This window comes from Lotus japonicus, chromosome 2, assembly GCF_012489685.1.
Source record: "Lotus japonicus ecotype B-129 chromosome 2, LjGifu_v1.2".
Classification (NCBI taxonomy): Eukaryota; Viridiplantae; Streptophyta; class Magnoliopsida; order Fabales; family Fabaceae; genus Lotus; species Lotus japonicus.
The window spans coordinates 53,716,234-53,740,399 of record NC_080042.1 but is presented as its reverse complement, the minus strand read 5'-3'; the positions used below and the strand labels follow the sequence as shown (position 1 = coordinate 53,740,399).

The 24,166-nt window shown below is 36.1% G+C and overlaps 1 long non-coding RNA gene across 1 annotated transcript; it reads right to left on the bottom strand.

Annotated features, from left to right (window-relative positions):
• Positions 1-2,880: 2,880 nt before the first annotated feature.
• Positions 2,881-6,819, bottom strand: LOC130738346 (uncharacterized). The gene is made up of 3 exons (XR_009019339.1): positions 3,595-6,819; positions 3,384-3,438; positions 2,881-3,199 (listed from the first exon to the last, which is right to left on the bottom strand). It is a non-coding gene; the product is annotated as an uncharacterized LOC130738346 (long non-coding RNA).
• Between the last annotated feature and the right edge of the window lie 17,347 nt (positions 6,820-24,166).

The following is a 24,166-nucleotide window of genomic DNA, read 5'->3' as shown; positions in this document are numbered from 1 at the left end:
GAGGGGTCGCGAATATGAAAATAAACGTGCTTGATATCATGAAGAATATCAATTATTATTATCATTAATAAACATACCTAACTAATTAACTTTGCAAAAAAAATTAACTACGTACTAATCCCGATTGATCCAAAAAGCGGCTAGGTACAATATCATCCAAGGCGATCCCAAAAGTTCAACAACAAAGTGGGCATGTTGGATTAGTTAGGACCCAAAAACAAATTCATCTAACAATTAATCAAGTTGATTTTAATCTGCACACTAATTATGAGACAATTGCAAAATTATCTAAGACATTATTTTCTTATAAGTCATACATGAAAACTTCATTAAAACTCAGTGCGTCAAATATATTTCTCATCATGCCTAGCTATAAATAGAGATTACGTTGTTCATTTACATTACATTATGATAGCTTATTTTCCTAACTCATTGCAACCCCACACAAATGATAGATCAATTTAACATAAAAGTGGGAAAAAAAGCTACATAAGTGAAAGAAGTTTCTAATGGCATCATAGAATAGGGGTACACTAAAAACTTTGTACCTAAATATATGAATATAGGTACACGTGGCGTGCATCGAAGCCATAAATATAATACTAGGGTGCTAAGTTTTAACCAAACTGCAACCTTTTCAACAATTGTCACTGTTCAAATTCAAAGGATGTTTCCATTTATACAATGACAACAATCCACCGACAGTTTGGCACGGACGAACTTCGCCACACGTGAGAAACCGCGAAGGTTTGAGGTTGTGTTCTTGTGCATACGTATTACGATGGAGACGGTTCTTCTACCTACTATATGGTCGTTGCATTGTTTCATTCTTATTCTTATATCATACTGAATATTAATGAATATTAGAATTAGATGCATGCTTTTTATTGAGTCTCCAATATTGGATTAAAATATAAAATTGTTGTTTTGGGGTTTGGGCAGTTGTCAATGCTCTTCTTTGATTGCAGACAAGGTACCCACCAATTGGAATTTATTAATTATAGACTTTATAAGCAAACTATATTAATAACTAGGATAGTAGCCCGTTTCCGTGCGATGCACGGACGAGCGATTCTACGATTTAACATATTTGATTTTATAATTTATTAAGGTGAACAAATAAATTGACATACTAATAATTTATAATTTTTTCAAATATATAAAATCAACAAAACTTGTTATTAAGTTTGTCGATACATAGGTGACAATAAACTGATTACTAATTGTGTATAACAAAGTTGTATTTTGCGTTTTTTCAGTTTTTCAATATAATAATAATACAATAACACTGTAATAGTATTTTTTGGAAATGCACAAATGATAAAATTATAAGTCAATAGATATTTTAATGAAACAAAAACATAACTAAACTATTTATAATTACACAAATAATTTGATAATTTTTTTATCAATCAAGGACATATTGGCGTTACGTTCAACTATATTATCATACTTCAATAATAACTAAGTATATAATAAAAATATCACATCCATTTATCAATGGGTTACAACAATTATGAAAAAAGTAGTCACAAAATAAACTCATTTAATTCTGATCTTAAAATAACAAATATGGGACGAGCATATAATTGTTCTCCACATTAAACAACATGCAAAGTCACAACAAATTCAAGTTTCACATGCATAGCCAACCTTGGATAGTTTTGCCATTAAATACATTCAAACATACATGTAAACGCACAGAGTACCACAATTCAGGGAAAGATCTAAGTAACATAATTAAAAGAGATGCAACAAAGTTACAACTTCTTCAAGATAGATTACAGGGTTTATACAAGTACTCTGTGTCTATTTGCCTGAGTCATTCTCCATAACTGCATCATGTGTTGCAATAGTATTTCCAAGCCTCCTAAATGTAGCTCTATAGAAGTCAAACCACCAGCAACAAACATCACCCTTTAGGCCAGAATTTGTATGTCTTTCACCAATGGAGTACCAAAGAATTTCTATTTGGTCCAAGATCCATTTGGAATCCGAATGTTTATTTTATGAGGCAAGTGTCCGAAATATTCTTGCTGAACATGATTAGGGATAATCTACGCATTTGAATTTCACACTGTAAGTAGAGAAACTAAATGAATACAAAAAATTAAACCATGTCATAGATAAAAAAAACACAACAAAACAAAGGTTCAAGGGCATTCATGAGATCAGCAGTGAAATCAACATTCCAAATTAACTGCTTAGAACGCACATCTTTGACTTCATCATCAGACTCATCTTCACTAACTAATGTCGATAATTAATATTTTGATGCTTATATTTAATTTTCTCGTTATATGTAGTAGAAGGTTTGCAATTAATATATAAAAAATAATGAAAATAAAAATAAATAACTAATTAATTTTGTAGTTAGCAGTAATAAATTTATAAAAAAAGTTTATGAACTTTTCTAAATTACCCATGAATTTCTCTCTCAAATTTAAAACCTTTTCAAATTCACGCTCCTTTCATATTAAATATGACGGTTGTTTTGGGTAAGAAACATTGACGCTTTCATTGATATTATAAAGTTACTTATATTTAGAGATAACAAAACTATAAAAAGTGATTTATAAATAGAAGTGGAAGGAGTAAATAATTATTATATAGTAGATAATATGTAGTAGGTAGGAAAAGTGGTTGCGCCAAACGCACATGAATAAAGAAGGTCAAAGAAGGTAAATTAAAATTCTCTCTTATGAATATTTGTGAATCAAAGGATCTATTATAACAATAGTATAAGTTTAAGAATTGATAAGAACAAAATAAAAGTATATAGTGCCTATTTGTAAAAGGCATAAAGTTCAGGGTGGTTAGATGCATTTTTCTCTATTACAAAACAAAATGGATTTGCTGAAGATGGACAAGTGAAATGTCTTTCTGTTAACAATCTTCCTCTCATACTAAATGCTGAAGATTTCAAAATGATTGTCAACATGTTGTCAGCAATTAGTATACAGTGCCTGTTAACAATCTTCCTCTCATACTAATTGCTACTAACAATCTTCCTCTCATCACTCTATTACAAATGATTCCTTCATATTTTTCTCTATATGTTGACAATCTTCCTCTTATACTAATTGCTGAAGATTTTGATGACAGGATTGGAGCTCTACTTGGTAAAGGATGCCAAGTATGGATTAGAGCAGTATGGAAGACCGGCCTTAGTACCAAGATCTGTACATGTGGAAGCTACCTGTAATTAGAATGAAAAAGGAAACAACTTTGAATTAATTATCATAGAAAACAAAATCACGATGGTTTACATTAAAGGTGTGAATTTATTGACAACCTTTTGTATGTCAAATATCGAATATATATCCAAATTATGCCATCTTTTTTTTTATTCTGGTAAGTTACTTGCATCTTGTGCTGCTTACCACATAAGAAGCAAATGGCAACATTTTCCCTGGTGGTAGGTTGTGGCATAGATCGCTGCAAATAAAAGAAAGGCTATGTAAATTTTATAATTAATTCTGCAACATGAGGCTATTCTGATCAGACACAGTTTTGACACCGACATGTTTCAATGGAAAAATCATAAAATTAAAGCTCTCATGCATAGATATAATATGAAGAGGCTGAACATACCGTATAAAACAGCTCCAATAATGCATCCTTGGCAGTATCAATAAGCTGGGATGGCAGAATTTTGTGTTGTCCCAGAATACAACCTCCCGTACACGGACCCTATCCCTTCTGCTCTGAATTTGGTAACAGACTTGGAGGACTAAGCAAAAAGATCAATCAAAGTAAACATGCTTATTGTATATGTGCTTCTAAGATGTGACAAATGACAATGCAAAAATTTCCAATAGAAGACATTTTGGTTTCCCATGATAAGACCAATAAAAGGCCATTAATTATAAAACTTCTAACATTGAAGAGAGCAGAAAAGGGGGCATTTCATAAGACTGTTTAGCTTTGTTTAAACCACTCTTCATATGCAGCTTGCATGCTGTAGAACTCCTCCATATGTGCTAAAGAGTCAACACTTGATGAAACACTGGCCTCATTTGCATAAAAAATACACATATCATGTATACAACGGCAGAAGTTGCACACCAAGTTAGTGAGAAGAGTAATAGTCCAGCATGTGGTTTAGACTTTTCCATTTCTAAAACACTGGCAAGAGAATTGTAGAAAAAGTAATCATGGGCAAGAGGGGAAAAATTCAGTCTGTTTCGTGTGCACGTGTGAGTTCTCTTGCATGTCAAATTGGTCTGAATCTCTCTAATAAACATTTTTTGGAGAATAAATGGGTTGTAGAATCTTTTTTAGTTGAAAAGCTTCATATGTAGACTAATAGATATGATCACAATATTGTATTAGAGTTGGTGAGGGATTGGGTATCTAATTTTTAAATCAGAGGAAGAGAAGAATGGAGTTAGTAGCTTTATTATAAAAATGGAAAGAGCTAACTGAACAGTAAACATAGAAGAATTAGCAGCTGAAGGAACTAATTGGTGTAGTTGGGCACATTATCCCTTGGAATTTCCCAACCATCATGTTCTTTTCTAAGGTCAGCCCTCCCTTGGTTGCTGGTTGCACCATGGTCCTCAAGCCTGCTGAACAAACAGCAATATCATCACGCTTTTACCTGGCAACAATGCTAGCATCTATCCTTATACATCTCACCTATTTGGCCCAATATTAGTAATAATTAAACATGTGCAATTGGCATACCAGAAAAAGGTAGCAGATATCACGTCAATAAATACTTATTAGTGTTAATAAGTATTTATTGCTTATAAAAAAAATAACATGAAACGCCAGCTTGCACCTCAATCGATATCATAGAGTGACAAAACTTCAGGGACGTTTGAAAGATTTAGGTGCTGATGGAACCAGAACCTATAGATAATATCACACCTTTTTAGCTTGAAACATGGAATAGAAAACATGAGCTTTTATTACCCAAACCCTTCAAACAAATTATATGACCTTAATAATAACCCCACTTAGCATCAATAACAACCCTAGAAAAATCCCCTGAGCTGTAAAAACTGTCTAACCTATCCCAAAAAATCTAGAAAAAGCATTGTTTGAATCAAGTAAGTATTCTAGTAAAAACACATATGGCAATTTAACATAAATTTTTGGAATAGGATAATCCATATAAGGTATTAAGAATATCAAGATCAAATAGAAAGACAATATCAAAGCATCCACTGATAAGCTTGACTGTATAAATTGAAAAAAAACTAAATGACTCACTTATAGGTAGCATACTAAATGAGAGCATGCATAAGAGTTTCAAATAGCAGCCATGTTACAGGGACACCAACACAAATTAGTTCCAACCACAATGAGTTAATAATCCTCTTATAGAAGGGTGTGAAAGTATTATTACTGTAAGAGAGTTTTTCTTTGCAACTTCCACAATTTGGGCTAAATGTGACAATGTCTGCCCAATAAGAAATCTTACCTCACTCTAAAAATCAAATTAATAAAGAAAGAATTACAGCCACAATATGCGAAATAAACAAGCCATTTGACCCCAAAATCAGGTTGCTAAACCCCCCAAGCAGCTAAGCATCCTCCAAACACTACATCAAACCAGCTGCATAAAACACTCTTATCACGACTCAAAACTGCCTCCAACAGAATAGCAGCAGAGTTACTTATTTCCAACCCCATGCCAAAAAACTACAAGATGCAAAAAAACAAAGCTGTTAAGTGCGACACCACTACCCCAGTAACACTGTCACTGATCAACGACTTACCAACATAGTGAATCCTCCATATCCACCACTGGTATGCACACCAGATCTATGCCTAAACTAAAAAACACCACATGTAAAATACCAACATCAAGCAACCAGCAATTACTACCTCAAGCCAACAACAAAACTATCAAACATCCAAAATATATTACACTGAACTTGACATGATTGTACAACTGTGATGGCATCAAATTTTTTTTTGGCTAATATAGTTTATGTGAGGATTAATAAAACTCACTGATCAGAGAACATAATAAATTTAAAATCGAGCTGAATCAGGTCCAAATTAGTCATTAGATCATAAAAAACAAAAAGCATGCACATAATTTAAAATCCAAAAATAATAAAACATAAGTTGAAGCAGAGTTTGACATTAGAGAAAGCATATGTAGCGTGGGAAAAAACCATATGCAGTGTGGAACGCATATGATCTAAAGCATATCCAGCCATAAAAGACATCAGTAAAACTCACAAAAATTCAGATGCAGGAGCGGAAATGATCTAAAGCAACTAACAGAGGAACTTAAGCGTATGCAATGTGGAAAATGCCCAAAATCAAAGGAGTATTTATAGGAGTGGAAATGAAAGAAGCCCAGTACTCTATGACCAGCAGGTCGTCAATTGAATATTAGTAGGTTCACTATTTGTACGATCAATTGAGTGAGGAATTGGATAAAGGAAACTCATCTGTTGGTACACAATTGAAGCCACGAATCCGCAATGGATGATGAAATCGGGGAAGAGGAGCTTAAGGTACAAAAATTCACTGTATCTTGCGTCATTGGAGCCATGCTTCCTGCTCCATCTTCTACATCATTATGAAAGCCTCCATCATCAATTGGATCAGAAAACACGTTCTCGTACAACCTAAGGGATTGAAAGGAGGAGAGGAAAACCAAAACACTGTATGAATAGTGTTCTGATCATTCAGTAGCTTCGTCCTTCTTCTACGTACTTTCCATCCTCATCTCTACTCCTTCTCTTTGCTTTCTCCTTCTTCCATTGTCTAATCCCCATCAAATTCCAACAACTACACTTCTACTCTCCTTCCCCATATGCAAACGTCGACTGTGACAAGTGAAGGGAAAAGAAAGGTAAAAAAAAAATGGAATAGTAACCTTCGACCCAAAAAGTACAACAATGGCCCACTATGTCATGTTTAATAGGTGAGGACTGAAATCAACCGTCAGATTGAAAGTAGGAATCAAGGGCCAGAATTTGAGGTTTCTTAGGAATAGTAACATGAGGTTTTGCCTTAAGTAATAGTAGATAAACTCTTTTTTTTTGAAATAATAATAAACTCTTGATATATATACATATATATACATATAAAGCGAAATGTAATACTAAATTTAGAACACATTTTTTTTTGCCTTTTCAAGTTGGAGGTATATGTAGCTGGTGACTAATTAAACTATAGGGTATAATTATTAGATGTATATAGGGGGTAATAACTCTCCTTTCACTAGTGAGAAAAAGGAGAACTGAGAGGCAGAAAAGAAAACTAAGAGAAAAGACGGATAGCTTCAGAAAAAAAGGAAAATGGTGATAGAGATGATAAGTAGAACGTTTGTATAGCTTTTGTACTATGAATGTTATCAGGGTCCAAGCCAGATATATGCATGTGTAGGCATATGGGGGTGAGGGTGGACCGTGGAGTGCGGTCAAAGGCAAAACCAGCAAGTCTTTATAATTAACTCTGCACGATGCAGGGGCCAGTGTGTGACCATCTTGGCAGCTATTTCTGTATTGTTGTTGGATTAATTGTTTTCTGATTCACAATCTCAAACCCTACACTTCCCTTGTTTCTAAACCATTATCGATGTCCAAGGCAAGACATGTCTAGATTTTGTCCACTCGATCTGCTCCAAAATTATTTGAGAAAATAATTTTTGAACATTTTGATTTTAGAATGTCCAAGCGAGACACCTGAGGATGGTTTTTGGCTGCCAGAATTTATGAAATAAAAAAAATGATTGAGGTGGTTAGAAACCACTACAAACTGCGCTTGAGCTCATGTTTTCTTTTTAACTTCATAAATTGTGACAGTTTAAACCCACCACAATCTGGGTCAACCATTTTGATATTACAAAACTCAATATCTATCCAACATGACCCAGTTATTTGATCAATGATTAGTCTTGACATGTAAAATGTTTTACACTGACATGTTTAGATCTATGTCCATCATCTATCCCATAATTATTAGAGAAAATAATGACTGAATACAAGATTTTACGCTATTCAAATAACACTTACAAATTTTGCTAGTTTATTACCCCCACAACTTACAAAGTCATAAAAATGATTTTGACGATTTGAAACCACAGCCAATTGCACACATGACTCAATTTTCTTTTTAATTTTACAAAATATGATAGTAAAAAACCGTCAGAATTTAGGACTGTCATTTTGATGTTGCAAAACTCTATGTCTATCAAGTGCAACATAATTATTTGATTATTGATTAGTCAACATATGAAGAGTTTTAGATAGACATTCAATCATCCATATTTGTTATGATTTTAACTTTTAAGTACATATAATTTATTAAAATATTAAACTCTTTGTTTATTAATATAGGTTCTTTTCCTTCCAAACAGAAAAGTAGTTTTTGAAAATTCTTATTTTGAGCCTAAAGCACATAAGTTAAGCTTTACACACATTTATATATAAATTTTACCAAGAGATCGAGTGGATGGCAACCTTAATTTTTCTGGTAGCTGTGAGTCGTTAATTATATTGTTTGTGCAAAATTCGATTAAATGAATATACATGCATTAAAGCTAATTAAACATATGGTAGAGTGTCTTTGTACTTGCAAGTAGTACTATCACATTGGAAAAGAAGAACCTAACAACTTTTTTAACGAAATGAAAACGTAAAGAAAGAAAAGAAAAGAGAATTACCAAAAATAACATCAAATAATGAAAATTAAGAAAATAAATAAACTGTGTATGTAGACACGTTCTTTCTAACATACCAAAGGAAACGTTGATCAAACAAAAACTGTCGGTAGACAAAAGACAAAAAAAAGAAAAATACCCTTCAGTACTTTCTAAAAGAAAAAGAGATGTCTGGTTTGGGTGGACAATTCCTTCCTTTGTGATGCAGAAATTGATCTACTTGTATACATATTTTGCAAACAAGCATCTCCAAAGTCCAAAGTGGGTACTTTTCAGATGCTTCAAAATTAACAATGACCCCTACATACAAGGACGTTTCTCTTGTTTATGGAACTTGGGAAATTAATTCCAGATTTTCACTACACAATATGTTATGCTTGGTTTCGGGTTGGCAATATAATGTTCTTACTCATTAGAGACTTGTTTTCATGTTGTGTTTTTTCAATTAAATAATAAACTTAATTGCACATTTGGTCCCCCAACTTTGCCCTTCTTGCGAAAATCGTTCCCAACTATGAAATTAGTAAAAACCGTCCTGAAAGTTAACACCCCGCCGTTGTCTTCCTGCGAAAATTGTCTCTTAAAAGGACGATTTTTGCTAATTTTGTAGTTGGGGGACGATGTTAACAGGAATGATAAAGTTGGGGGACCAAATGTGCAATTAAACCTAAATAATATATTCATTTTCTTTTCAAAAAAATATAGTAACTAAAGATATCATAAAAATAACTCTTATATATGGAAAGACAATCATCACATTTACCCGCTATTGAGGTAAAGTTAGAATCTATTCTCATTAGTTTATTGAAAACTACTCATCTTATGAATCATCCACAAATATTTATTTATGCAAATCTCAGGCTCTAAAATCTAAATAACCGAATTTTATGAATATAACTAAATATCTCAAATAAATTCTAATATGATTTCTCAAATTCTAATAGAATTGTGTAAAAAAAACTAATAGAATTGGTTGTTAATTGCTATGTATAACCAAAGCACCAGCTGCTATGAAAAGGATAGAACACCATGCATTTCAAGGCTGAGAGAGATGCTTCCCATAAAGGCAAAGGGTCTACAAATGCTGGCCAATGCCATTATGAGTACGCGATTGCGTCATTTTACATACAAGTCAAACACACACCAGATTTGACACTTACTTCCATTTTGCAAAAGAAATGACATATTTGCCGCCAGAAATTGACACATGGACAACCTCTTTCAGCTACCATAACCATATACAAACAATACATACGGACCACACTTCTTTTCCTTTCATACATATGCCCCAACACTATGAGGATATTAATTTCGATCAAACATTGTTTAAAATAAGTTTTGATAAAATTGATTTTGGTAACAATAATTATGAGTTAATTAAAATTCACATGATTTATGTTGGAAAAATTGGTGTATTTGTAAAGTCTAACATTACTTATGGATTGAGTATTTCAAAGGCTTATATATCAAATTTGTCTGGAAGTGTTAAAAGAGTTTGGTAAGAGATAGGCCCTAGCGCGCATGAGATTGAACCTCGTTGGCCAAACGTAGTGTGCAAACTGTAGAATTCCCCCTGCGCGCACGTCACATTTTCTCCTTTTTTGCAGCTTCCCTTAAAACTCTTATTTTTCATGTGCACTGTCCAAGCTTGTCTCAAAACCCTTATTTTCCATTGATAAGTGCCAAATTTACCTAGTTTCTTATAGCAAGATAGGCACTTATTTATGTTAATCATGTGAATTTTACATCCTATTAACCCTCTTTTGGTTTGAATTCGTAAATATGTAGTTTGTAGTTAGAATATGCTTAATTTGTGTTTTTTATTTCAAATTTTGTTGCAGGAGAGAAAATCTAAGTAAAAATCAAGTTTTGGTACAAAATGATGATTTGAGAAGAGTGTGATGTTGAGCACTAATGAAAAGTAAGGTTCTGAAGAGGAGCAGCGCTGAGCGATCAAAAAGTGGCGCTTAGCGCTAAAGGCGGTTAGAAAACCCCTTCCCTAAAGTAACCTTCGCGCTGAGCGCCCAAAAAGCTGCGTTGAGCGCTGTTGACAGCCCTGCACACTTATTTAAAGCCAGAAACATGGCAGAATAGATCTCTCTTCGAATTTTTCATTCCTTTTGATATTTTTTAAGTTCTCTGCATCTGAAACAAGGAGAAAACGGGGGAGAAAGCTAGGAGCACTTGGAGAGGAGGCTTGGATGCCGGATTCGACGGCGAGACATCGCGGAGTCTTCGGTTCTTCTTGACTCTTTTTCATGTTTGTAAAGCTATCCATGGAAATGGATAGCTAATTTCTCTCTTTTGTTGGGGTTAGATGAAGTTGTTTTGATACTTATGTATTCTATGTGATTCTCCTTAATATAAATCATGTTCTATGTCTATGATTTAGTGGTTTTCTCTTGATCTTCATGCTATATCTTAGATTGATCACCTATGATATTTTGCTTGATTCAACTTGTGAGCGGAAGCTACAAAGTTTTGAGTCCGAACTAGAGTTAATCACCTAATAATCTTAATGTCTAGGAATGGAATTAGGCTTGTTAGTCATTTAAACATCTAAGCTTAAAGATAACTTAGCTTTTATATCCATGTGAGGAATCAATGTTTAGGAAAGTGAGTTATATATATCCACTCATGTGAGAATCAATGAAGTAGGGTTGAACTGGTGTAGATGAATCATATCCTTAGGATTTGTTTGTTTTTGAATCATTAGAATGCAAAAAAGTTCAAACAATGAAATCTAATCCCAGCAAATTCTCATACCTGTTGTTTCTCCATCATTTTATTTGTTTTCCTATTTACTTTCATGTATAAACAATCAAACTCTTGTGAATCCATCATTTGAGTTTGTTAACTGTTGAACGACATAAGTATTACGCCTCCCTGTGGATACGACAAAACCCTTTACTATACTACAATTGAGTCTTGAGGGATTCAAACGTAGAGTGGTAAAAAATCTTTCATCATCCATGTGTATCGTCCATCACCGTCCCCTTGACTATACCACCATGGTTTGTTGTCTTGCCGCCCAAACACTTCATTCTGCCACTCTTTAATTAATCTCCCACTTTCTTGTTTCATGTACATTTTTCTTCTATAAATACCAAGCCGATTTCGCATAACACATCTATCGGAAATCATCCTTCTCTTCCTTTTCCTCCTTCCTCTGTTCTTGGGCAATATTTTACTAGTTCTTTCTCTCGCTAGTTTTGATATTCTGGTTTGCACCAGAAGGAGCTATTTAAATCTAGGGGTGTTTGAGATATCACCCGAATAAAATTCACAAGGACAATGAATATAATTCACGACTCAGCTTTCTATTATTATCCTTTATTCGTGTTGCTGCTGCTCGTTGCTGTTTGTGTTCTTCATCTTCAATTCCAACAATTTATATATCGATACCTTTAAGAATTTTTTTTTGTAAAATACAATATTATTTTTTTGAAAGATAAAAGATATATATATTAATATCACAAAAAGGAGGAGAGAAACACAATATTATTAGGGTGCCGGTTATGTTTCAAAATTGCTTTTAGGGGAGTAATTAGAAAAATGGATTCTAATGTCTATATATATTTTATCCAAGTTCTTCTCTATTTTATTTGACTATAAATTATATTTTCATACTAGTTGAATACCCGCGCAATGCACGGGTGACTTTATCATTAAATTTGTGTAGTATTATGTTTTTTAAGTTTTGTAATTTTAATTGCACAAATATTTTTTAAAGAACTTTTTAATTGCATAAATTTATAAATGTTTGTTAGAAATATATATTTAATGAATTATACCGTAAAAAATTTAGTTTGTTTATGAATTTATATATCAATATTTTCTTAAAAATAATAGTTGTTAATGTTAATTTGGAAAGATGTTTAGGATGATAATTTTCCGTACGATATTTCAATTTAATATCATAATTATAAAAGAAATAAAATTAAGGGGTTAGAATGATAAACTTACTTGGTAATTATTTTCATAATTATCAATATATATAAAATTGGTGTGACTTACATTTATTCATAAGAGGAGCTTGTTTTGTCGTTTGCTGACCACGTTAAGTTCCTTAGAGGACGAAGATTTGCTTGATTTGCTTGTGTGAACATCTTTAAAAAAAAAATATATATATATATATATATATATTCTTTTGTTGAATTTATTGTATTTTTTGATACATTGGAAAGATAAATTACACTTGCGAGGGATTGATCCCGAAACATTTCTAGCACTTACCACTTAAGCTAACATAATATGTTGAAAATATATAATAAAATAAATTAAAAAGTAAGTTGTTTTCTTAATTTGATTTTCTAGGATAAAGTTTATTTTCGAAAACCATATATAATGTTGAGAAACAACCCCTCTCAACATGAGTAAACTAATCAAGTCAACAGAAAGTCGACCAAAAATCCAGCTACTACAGGAAAACCCTCCACCACTAAAAAACTCACAAGCATGCAACCATGCTTTAACCCTCAAATCAACAACCCCTAATGTCAACGTCTACATCCCTAGGAAAGTCCCCATTTGAAATCGTAAACAGCGACAGGTTCAACCGGATTGAAGGTATGAAAAACGGTAGAAAGGGGGGGTTTGAATAGCGTTTTCAGAATAAAAACTTCCACCTTAAGATTTTAACAAATCTTTCGAGACACAAGTAAAGTGCTTAAGATAAGAGATAAGGAAAGCACACAAGAATTTTATCCTGGTTCACTTGATGAATCACTCAAGCTAGTCCAGTCCACCCGTGAAGGTGATTTCTTCCTTCTTAGAATGAAGGCATCACACTAATCAGCATATACATCAAAAACTGGGTTATACTCCCCCTTTTTGTCATAAGCAAAAAGCTTGGGGTGTGAAAAACTTAGCTTGAAGTACAAGGTACTCCCCCTTAAAGAAGGACTAAGTTCAAAAAGATGGAGAAATAATTAATGATGAAAAAGAGATTAGCGAAATTAATGAAAGGAATTAATGCATATGTTGAACGTTTACCACCGGCCACAGGAGTAAAGAGAAGCTTCAGTTACCAAAGACTTATTCTCGAGAAACTGCAGTAGCAATAACTTCCGGAGAGAAAAGGATGCTTATATAAAGCGATTAGGAGCACAGCAAGCTTCACAACAAGATCAATTCCAAATAAAAAATGGCATCATACATGATTGCATTAGAAGAGCTCAGAAAGAAGGCCTTTGATGAAGATTTGTTCATGAATGTTAGGCATCCAGATGGTTCAAGAACCATACATAAGCTTACCACAACGCTGCTAGAAAAGGATCTTAGTCCAGAGTTGGAGAAAGATCTGAAGGAGTTCCTCTGCTTCGTGGAGGAGATTCAGGAGCTGTGCCAGCTGGAGCTGAATCTGCTGGAAGAAAAAGAAGCAGTGGAGAAGAGACTGGAGACGATGGAAGAGAGTCTGGAGAAGGATGAGCTGAGAAACAGGCTCGGCAACATAGAATACACACTCGATCGTCTGGAGAAGGAAAGGGTAGAGCAGCGCCAAGAATGTAGGAGAATGAGGAAAGATCCTCCATTCTAGAGTAATGTAGATGTATGAAGATGTAATATGTAATAGTTTGGTCATATTTATATAAAGAAAAATAAAATTTCCTGATATATGTTATGATAAATGTAAGAAGAAACACACCATAAATAATCACATGATGCAGTAAATAGATATAGAACATAGAAGTAAATAACTATGTTGGTACATGTTGCCTTGCATTTTGTCAAAACAACTGATTGTCGAAGCAGATGTCGTGGCATCTGACCTCGTGAAGCTAGGGCATCAGTCCTTAGCTAGAGTTTCTGTTGTGGGCCCTCTGAAGATTTACTGAAGATATGTTTTTTAGTTACTTGAGGAGCAAGTAGCTTTTCCATAAGGGTTTTAATTATGGATTGTTATTTGTTGAAACAATCTTTGTTAAAGATTGGTTTCTATCTTTACTTGTGCAATAAGTAAACCGAATCTATCAAGATTGCGTTTTGATTTGTTGTTGCTGCAATCTGTTACTTCAGCCCATGCTAACCCTAGAGCCCATGCTACCGCTGCTGAAGTCTATAAAAGGATGAAGACCTAAAACATGAAGACCACCGAAGCTAAGAGAGAGAGATCGAGTGTTTTAGGATTTGTTATTGTGCTTTGTCCTTTGTTAGTTGTGAATCCTCTTTGCTCACTGATTCTATAAAGTAAAGAATGGTTTTGTGTTGTTTGATTGTTCAAACTCTGATTGTTCATTGTGTTCACCAATCCCTGTGGCAGTGATTAAGAGAAAGTGAGAGGGGCTCTCATACTTAGGTTGAGATTCTAAGTAGAAATACACTGGGTAGATTAGGAAGTGAACTATGAACTGAGTTGTTCATGAGTGTTTGTAATTCCTGAATCTTGAGATAGTGGATTTCCTTTCTTTGGGTGCAAACCCTCGAGACGTAGGTGAAAGTTTTTCACTGAACTGGGTTAACAATTACTGTGTGTTATTGTTTCTGTTGTTAAGTTCTGTTTTACTGTTAAGCGGTTGTCAAACCTCTTGTCCCAGCATCGTGCAGGACAATCGTATCAGAGGGAACCTGAATTACAATTGGCATCAGAGCAGGCACCCTGTTCTGGTTGGGTGAGCTCCAGGGAGTTTGATTCAAGTTCTCATGGATAACAAGGAGGGAGGATCAGTCAATAGGCCACCCATTCTGGATGGTACTAACTATGACTACTGGAAGGTTCACATGACAGCCTTTCTCAAGTCAATTGACAACAAGACTTGGAAAGCTATTGTCAAGGGTTGGAAGCACCCTACTAAGTCCCAGGTTGAAGACACCTCTACCACTGTTGTGGAGAAACCTGAAGAGGAATGGACCAGTGTTGAAGATAAAGCTGCTCTTGGAAATTCAAAGGCTCTAAATGCTATCTTTAATGGAGTTGACAAGAATATGTTTAGGCTGATCAATACGTGTACTGTGGCAAAGGATGCTTGGGAAATTCTGAAAACTGCACATGAAGGAACTACTCGAGTGAGGATGTCAAGGCTTCAGATGCTTACTACTCAATTTAAAAATTTGATGATGACTGAAGAGGAGACTATTTCAGAATTCCACATGCGTGTCCGTGACTTGTCTAATGCTTCATTTGCTTTGGGAGAACCTATGTCAAATGAGAAGCTTGTAAGGAAGATCTTGAGATCTCTTCCTCAGAAGTTTGCTATGAAAGTCACTGCAATTGAGGAGGCTCAAGACATTGAGAACATGAAGGTTGATGAACTTATTGGCTCTTTGCAGACATTTGAGTTGAAACTGAGTGGAAAATCTGAGAAGAAGAATAAGAGTATTGCTTTTGTGTCTAACACTGATGAAGGTGATGATGAAGACTGTGAGGGTGAAAACCTTTCTGAGGCTCTGGCTATGCTAGCAAACAAATTCAACAGAGCTTTGAGGAAGATTGACAAAAGAACCAGACCTAATGTCCAGGACATGAAGTTCGACAACAAACCCAAGTTTTCAAATTCACAGAGGAAGACCAAGGAAGAAGAAAGACCTGTTCAGAACAAAGGAGTACAATGTCATGAATGTGAAGGATATGGTCACATCAGGTCTGAATGTGCCACTTATCTAAAGAAGTAAAAGAAAGGTATGATGGTAACTTGGTCAGATGAAGACACTGAAGATGAGGAGGAGATATCTGCAAACAAAGTCAATGCTTTCTCTGGAACTATCTGTGAGTCTGAGACAAGTGATGAGGACATCTCTGATGAGGAATTGGCTGAAACTTACAAGCTACTACACAACAAGTGGGAAGAAGCATGCAAACTTGTAAGAGAAAAGTAAAGTGAGATAGAACAACTTGTTTCTCAGAATGAAAGGTTGAAAGAGCTCATCACTAAGCTGAAGGAAGATCTGGAGGAATGGGAAAGTAAGTTTAATAATGCTGATGTTATGGAAAAGGCTAACCTAATGTTGATTAATGCAGGACTTCAAGAGGAAGTGACAAATTTGACAAGAAAACTTGAAGCCACTCATAAATCTGTTAGAATGTTAAACAGTGGTTCTGATATGCTTGATGAAATTCTGAAAGAAACTAGCAAGCAAGGAGGGAGTTTGAAGGGAATTGGCTTTGACTATAGAACAGCAAACAAAGAAAATCAGAAAGGTTCAAAGAAATTTGTGTCTGCTGCAAAACAAACTGAATTCAAGAAGCCCAGAAATTATCAGTTGCCAGATCCATTGCCTCGACATGTACCTCAGCATGTGAAACCCCAGCTTAAGCTTGACAAAACTGTACCTTGGAAGTGTCACTACTGTGGTAAGAATGGTCATATAAAGCCCTACTATTACAGGTTATATGGTTATCCTCAGAAGCACGATAAAAAGCCTATTCAGATGAGGAAGCAATGGAAGCCCAAGGGTGAAGGCAGATGTCAGGTAGCCTACACGTCTTTCAGAGCATCATCAAAGGAAGATTGGTATTTTGATAGTGGCTGCTCAAAGCACATGACAGGAAACAAGAGCTTCTTGCAAGACATCAGAAGTCACTCCACCAACTATGTTACTTTTGGAGATGGAGCTAAAGGAAAGATCAAGGGAGTAGGAAAGCTTGTTAGCACAGAATCTCCTAACTTGAATAATGTGTTACTTGTAAATGGTTTAACTGCCAACCTAATCAGCATAAGTCAACTGTGTGATCAAGGGTATGATGTGAAGTTCAATAAGATAGAATGTGTTGTGACCACTGATGATGAGAGAGTTGTGATGAGAGGAGTCAGATCAAAAGACAACTGTTATATGTGGACATCAGAAGAAAAAGCTCATGTTTCTAGATGTTTGTTAACTAAAGAAGATGAGGTGAATGTATGGCATCAAAGACTAGGACATCTCAACTACAGGAGCATGCAAAAGATTATTGCTGATGAAGCAATAAGGGGATTGCCCAATTTGAGCTTGGGAGAAGGAAAGCTATGTGGAGAATGCCAGATTGGTAAGCAAACCAAGGTGCCACACAAGATGCTCCAGCATCAGACCACGACAAAGGTTCTGGAATTGCTTCACATGGATCTCATGGGTCCCATGCAGGTTGAAAGCTTAGGAGGAAAAAGGTATGTGTTTGTCTGTGTAGATGATTTTTCAAGGTATACATGGGTTGAATTTATGAGAGAAAAATCAGAGACTTTTGAAATATTCAAGAATCTATGTTTGAGACTTCAGAATGAGAAGGATTGTGTGATTGTAAGAATCAGAAGTGATCATGGAAGGGAGTTTGAGAATTCAAAATTCTTGGAGTTCTGTGGAACAGAAGGTATTAGCCATGAATTTTCTGCCCCCATCACTCCACAGCAGAATGGAATTGTTGAAAGAAAAAATAGATTTCTCCAGGAATCAGCTAGAGTAATGTTACATGCTAAGAAGATTCCACACCAGTTCTGGGCTGAAGCTATGAGTACTTCCTGTTATGTAACGCCCCGATTTCTCGGGTGTCACACAGTAACTAATCACGTGTATTTTTACAAAGAATTTTCGCCGATTAATTAATTAACCTTTAATTAATGATAAAAGATTCATTAATTGCGAAACTCTTGAAAGATTAACCTTTACAAATCTCGCGGAAGTAAACATCATCTCAAAACTTTTGAATTAAATAAAATAAGCATGAAACATACGTCTAAAACCAAAGTAAATTACATCAACTTTATTTATCCAAATGAAAACAAAATAATTGTTCAATGCTTCCCGAACTCGGTACTCTCAACCCAAAGAGAAAATGGATGTCTCTCAACCCAAACCTATTCCTTGGCCTCTTCCTCTTTATCTTCTTCCTCTTCATTAGGAGTGTAGTCGTCATCCGGTAGTGGCTCGTCACGGAGTATCAGCTCCCAAGAATGGGTCGTCGCCGTTATCTTCATGACCATCTACCCCCCCCACAGATAACACATAAACAAGTAGCGCAAGGGTCAGGTCGCAAACAAGATAATCATAAACATATCATAAAGCACAATAATCACTCGCTTATGAAATTAAGTTTTATGACAATTAGTCAGTTAGACTAGCGCATCCTCACATCACACAACCCACCAAACCTTCCTTGGCCAATCTCGATCATCCGCAGATGAACAATTCTCGGAGGGGACCGCAGTCCAACCCTCAATCACGTGGAGACCTAACCGGCTCATCCACAAATCACTCAGGGAGACCCACACAGTCAATCCCTATCCCATGACTAAATCATGGTTATCACGTGGAGACTTAACCGGCTCATCCACAAAAACACCCTCGCGTGCAAGCCTATCGTTCTCATGGACCATAGTCTACACCGACCTATGTTCCATTAATCACATTTTCACCTTTTACTTGCAAGCGAGTTATTTCTCTTTCTCTTATATTGAGGCTCTAAGTCAAGTCTTCCTAGAGTCTTTTATTCTCTTCACAACACTAAAGATAACAACACAAAATTCACAGTGCACAAAAGGGAATTACGACTAGGTGAGCGACCCTTTTGTACAAATAACAAATTTAACAGTGTGAAATCATTTAAGAATAGCCATATACATAAAAACATGCATATTATGTCACAACAGCACCACAAGGCAAGTACCAAGGCTCATGAAATCAATCTTAACAACATATAACTCACAACATCTCCTAAACACATGTTCCTAAACAAAACTTCAAAACATTTTCGCAACTCAACATATTGACAGCAGAAATAACTTTCACAAAAACAGAGCCACATAATGTATCTTTCAACCAAAAATCACGTATGATACCTTTCTGGAAAGCTATTTTAAATATCTACAACTCTCTAGTGAAACACTAGTTCATTTGAGTCCCATAATTAGGTGATATTTGGCCTTAAAGCTTACTGTCCGGAACAGGAAAGACAGCAGGTGTAACAGTTACTAAAAACGACCCCCAGATCACATTACTAAACCAAAAATTATGATCTTTATATTTCTGGAAAGCTATTTCGAAAATCTACAACTTTCATTTTAATCACATTTTCATTTGACGACCATAAACAGGTAAACAAGGGCTCTGAAGTCCGCTGTCCAGTACAGGAAACTGGCAGCGAAACTCCCACCTCTAGTTTAAGCTATAAACCATTTCAGCCCAAGGCTTTAAGCTATGTTCCAGCAATAAAAATCAAATCACATAGGTCTCATATCATAATAGTACAGCAAGCAAACTTTCAACCCAAACCCTCATGCAAACCCTCAACAATCAAGATTCTTCACAACCAAACATAGCAACAAGTCCCTAACAAACTACTCAAGTCCTAGGACCAGCCCTTACCTTGTTTTAGAGCTTGAAAATAGAAAGAAAGAAGATGGTTCTCCTTCTGTGCAAACCTCCTTGCCTTGCTCTCGGTCTCTCCCTCTTCCACTCGCGATCTCCCTCCCTCTCGCAAGCTCTCTCAAGCTCTCTCTCACGCGCGCGTCGTGAGTGGTGGTGGCGGCTTGGGCGGCGGCGCTCCTCTTCTCTCTCAAACTCTCTCTTCTCTCTTTCCCTCTGGTTTCTAACGTGAAATAGTGTGGGTGCAACTTCTGTTTTCTTATTCTTAGAAAATAGGGTTTCCCCCCCCCCTCTTGACTAAACCCATGCAAACCAACATGTGGGCTAAGATTTGGCTTTTACCTTTTAAAGCTCAAACCACTTAAACCTATGGCCCACTAATCAACCCTAATCAGGTCTGAACATAATTAAAACCCTTATCGGTAAAATTCGAATAACTCCAGCTACAGAGGTCGGAATAACCTGATTCCACTTCGAGCATTTTCTACACTTAAAGGGCTACAACTCTCATGAAGGAAGTTGTCCCAAATGAGATCGTTAAGACCCTCTACAAATTCACACAAGTTGACATGCGTAATCTGTCCAAAACTCAAACTTAGCCAAAAGTCTCATTTTATTCAATCTATCACTTAAGCATTACATAAGTAAGTCTAGGGTCTTACATGTTACATACATAACAGAGTCACCATCAGGGTAAGGACATCCTCTACACAGTATGAGCTATGGAAAGGTAGAAAGCTGTCTGTAAAATACTTTCACATATTTGGAAGTAAATGTTATATCCTTGCAGATCGTGATCCTAAGAGGAAGCTTGATCCTAGAAGTGATGAAGGAATTTTCATGGGGTATTCTATGAACAGCAAAGCTTATAGAGTTTTTAACTCTCGCACAAGGACCATGATGGAATCTGTGAATGTGACTGTGGATGATGAACCAAGCAAGAAAGAAGAAGCAAATTTGAATGAAGATGATGATGGTGCAGATGTTCCAGCCGATGCTCCAACAACCGCCCCCGACAATGATTCAAAGACAAGTGCTGATGAAAAAGAAGACAAAGATATCCCATCAAATAAAGCTCCATCAATTAGGGTTCAGAAGAATCACCCTCAAGAAAACATCATTGGTAATCTTCAAGAAGGGGTGACTACCAGATCTAGAAGTTTTATTGCTCATGGTTGTTTCATCTCTAAGATAGAACCCAAGAATGTCAATGAAGCTCTCACTAATGAATACTGGATAAATGATATGCAAGAGGAGCTTGAGCAGTTCAGGAGAAATGAAGTATGAGAGTTAGTGCCTAGACCTGAAGAAGTAAACATCATTGGCACTAAGTGGATCTTCAAGAACAAATCAGATGAAACTGGAACAGTCACAAGGAATAAAGCAAGACTAGTTGCTCAAGGATATACTCAGATAGAAGGAGTTGATTTTGATGAGACCTTTGCTCCAGTAGCTAGACTGAAATCTATAAGACTCTTGTTAGGTGTTGCTTGTCTCTTGAAGTTCAGACTTTATCAAATGGATGTGAAGAGTGCTTTTCTGAATGACTATTTGAGTGAAGAAGTTTATGTTGAACAACCTAAAGGATTTACAGATCCACATCATCCAGATCATGTGTACAATGGGTAGATTAGGAAGTGAACTATGAACTGAGTTGTTCATGAGTGTCTGTAATTCCTGAATCTTGAGATAGTGGATTTCCTTTCTTTGGGTGCAAACCCTCCAGACGTAGGTGAAAGTTTTTCACTGAACTGGGTTAACAATTACTGTGTGTTATTGTTTCTGTTGTTAAGTTCTGTTTTACTGTTATGCGGTTGTCAAACCTCTTGTCCCAGCATCGTGCAGGACAATCGTATCAGAGGGAACCTGAATTACAAACTAAAAACAAAGAAAACAAATAACTAAAAGTTTATCAAGTAAAGAAGAAAACGATAGAAATCCTAAAAACTATGGTTTGGCAGTGCGACGCAGGAGCTCTTGAATAGCTTCATTCATGCTGAACAGGAGAGTCTCATGAGAGTTAAGACGTTGTTCCAAAATAGCAAGTCTGGACGAACTTGACTGAGTAGAAGTGGAGGGAACATCCTGAGCAGAGTGAGGAGCTTGAGTGGATTGTGAAGTAGCACTTGTGAAAGGCACTGGTGCAAGAACTTGACCTCTGAGAGCATCAGCTTCAGCCTGTAGCCTTTCAGCTTCTTTCAGAGCTTCTAACTTGGCATTCTCAATTTGTTCAACTTCTAGGCGTGCAGCTTCTGCTTGTTCTTTCTTCTTTCTTGCTTCCTCAATAGCACATTGATGCACTCAAGAAGGGAGTTGGGTTTGAGATATGTACATTGCGAATCATTAATGATGCTTCATAATTAAACACACTGATGCACTCAAGAAGGGAGTTGGGTTTGAGATATGTATAGGGAACAATAGAGAGATTGATTTCAGGAGAAGTGGGATGATTACTGCTATTGGCTTCAGAAGCACCTTGAGGAGAACCAACATCTAGAGTTTGGACATTTGAAGTGTTGATCTAAAGGTTAGGCTGTGAGGTTTCAACCTCAGGGTTTGGAGATCTAACCGAGGAATGGTTAGAGACTGAGTTTTCTGGTTGAACAGGTTCTGGTTGTGAGGGAATTGCTGGTTGTATAGGTTGAGATGAAGGAGATGCTGCATTCAGATGGACTACTGGAATGGGATGATCTGGATCAACTAGACGTTCTGGTCTAGGTCCAGGATATCTCCTTGGGCTTGGAACGGTATGGTAGTACTCAGGGATAGCAGACTCTTTTTGTTTCGCAATTTGATCAAATTGGCGAATGGATTCAGAGTTATTTGAGGGTGAAGAGTCAGCAACATTTGTGGGAAAAAATACAGAGGGACAAGGAGTTGTATTTTCTGTATCGGTTGTTTTGCGAACAAGATGATCTGATGTTCTGAGGACAGAGTGATCAGAGGGTCCGAGTTCATGGTGAGATTGGTCTGAAATAATGGGTTCAGAGGCTTGTGGGTTGTATTGAATGGTTATAGGTGAGGTAGGTTCAGAGGGTCTTGGAGTCTGAAGCATATTCCAAAGAGGTGCTTCTTCATGAGAAGGTTGAAAGAATGAAGATCTAGGTGAAGTATTCTTCCCAGCCTTGAGCTTGTACTTCAGGACGAAGATCAAACCCATTTTCAGCAATGTTGTCAAGGTCGAATCTCCATTCACCAAGAACCTGGAGTTCATCAGGAGAGTAGACACATGTAACAGCACAACCCCTTTGTGCGAGAGGAATCATCTGCCCTGTAGCTTGAGCTTCTGGTTGATTTTGTTGAGTTGCAGAGCCCGATTGGCCGGTAATCTGACCTACTACTATGACAGGAAATCTTCTTCCGTCGACAGTTTCACCTCTGTTAGATTTCACCATCTCTGAAGCGGTTGAAGGTTTGGGTAGAAAGAGAGAGGATGAATGAAGAGATAGAGAGATCGTGGGGATTAAGGGTTTTGCAAACCGAAGAGAGAGAGTAAAGCAGTAAGTGATGGAGAACGTGTGTGTATAGTGGGTTTTTGAAAATAACCGTTGTTGATTAAAAAGCAAAGTAAAATCAATGGTTAAAAATTAAAGATATCATAGCAACAGTTAATACACATATCACACGATGGAGAGAAGCACATCAACACTCATTACGACAGATTGTCAGCACGGGCACAAGGAACAATGTATCATAGCTACTAACACACGTTTACTATCTCAGCTTCAGAGTGAGCACCAATGGGTACTTATCCTCTGATGGAGTTACCTTCTGAACTAGACATCTTCTGATAGAGAAGCATCATAGTCAAAGGTTCTGATCCATCTTCATGCTGGACAAAAGTCCATATTCAGATTTTTCAGAATGAAATTAAATCTATCCTATGCTAAGGGCTTTGTAAAGATATCTGCCCATTGATGGTCAGTATCAACAAACTTCAGAAGAAGTACGCCCTTCTGAACATAATCTCTAATAAAATGATACTTTACCTCAATGTGTTTTGCCCTTGAGTGTAAGATAGGATTCTTACTTAGTGAGATTGCAGCAGTATTATCACAATAGATTGGGATGTTGCTCTCAAGGATTTGATAATCCTCCAGCTGATGTTTCATCCAGAGCATCTGAGTACTGCAAATTGCTGCTGAGATATATTCTGCCTCTGCAGTGGATAGTGCAATGGTTGATTGCCTCTTGCTTGCCCATGAGACTAGATTACTTCTCAGAAATTGACAATTTCCAGAAGTGCTTTTTCTCTCTGTT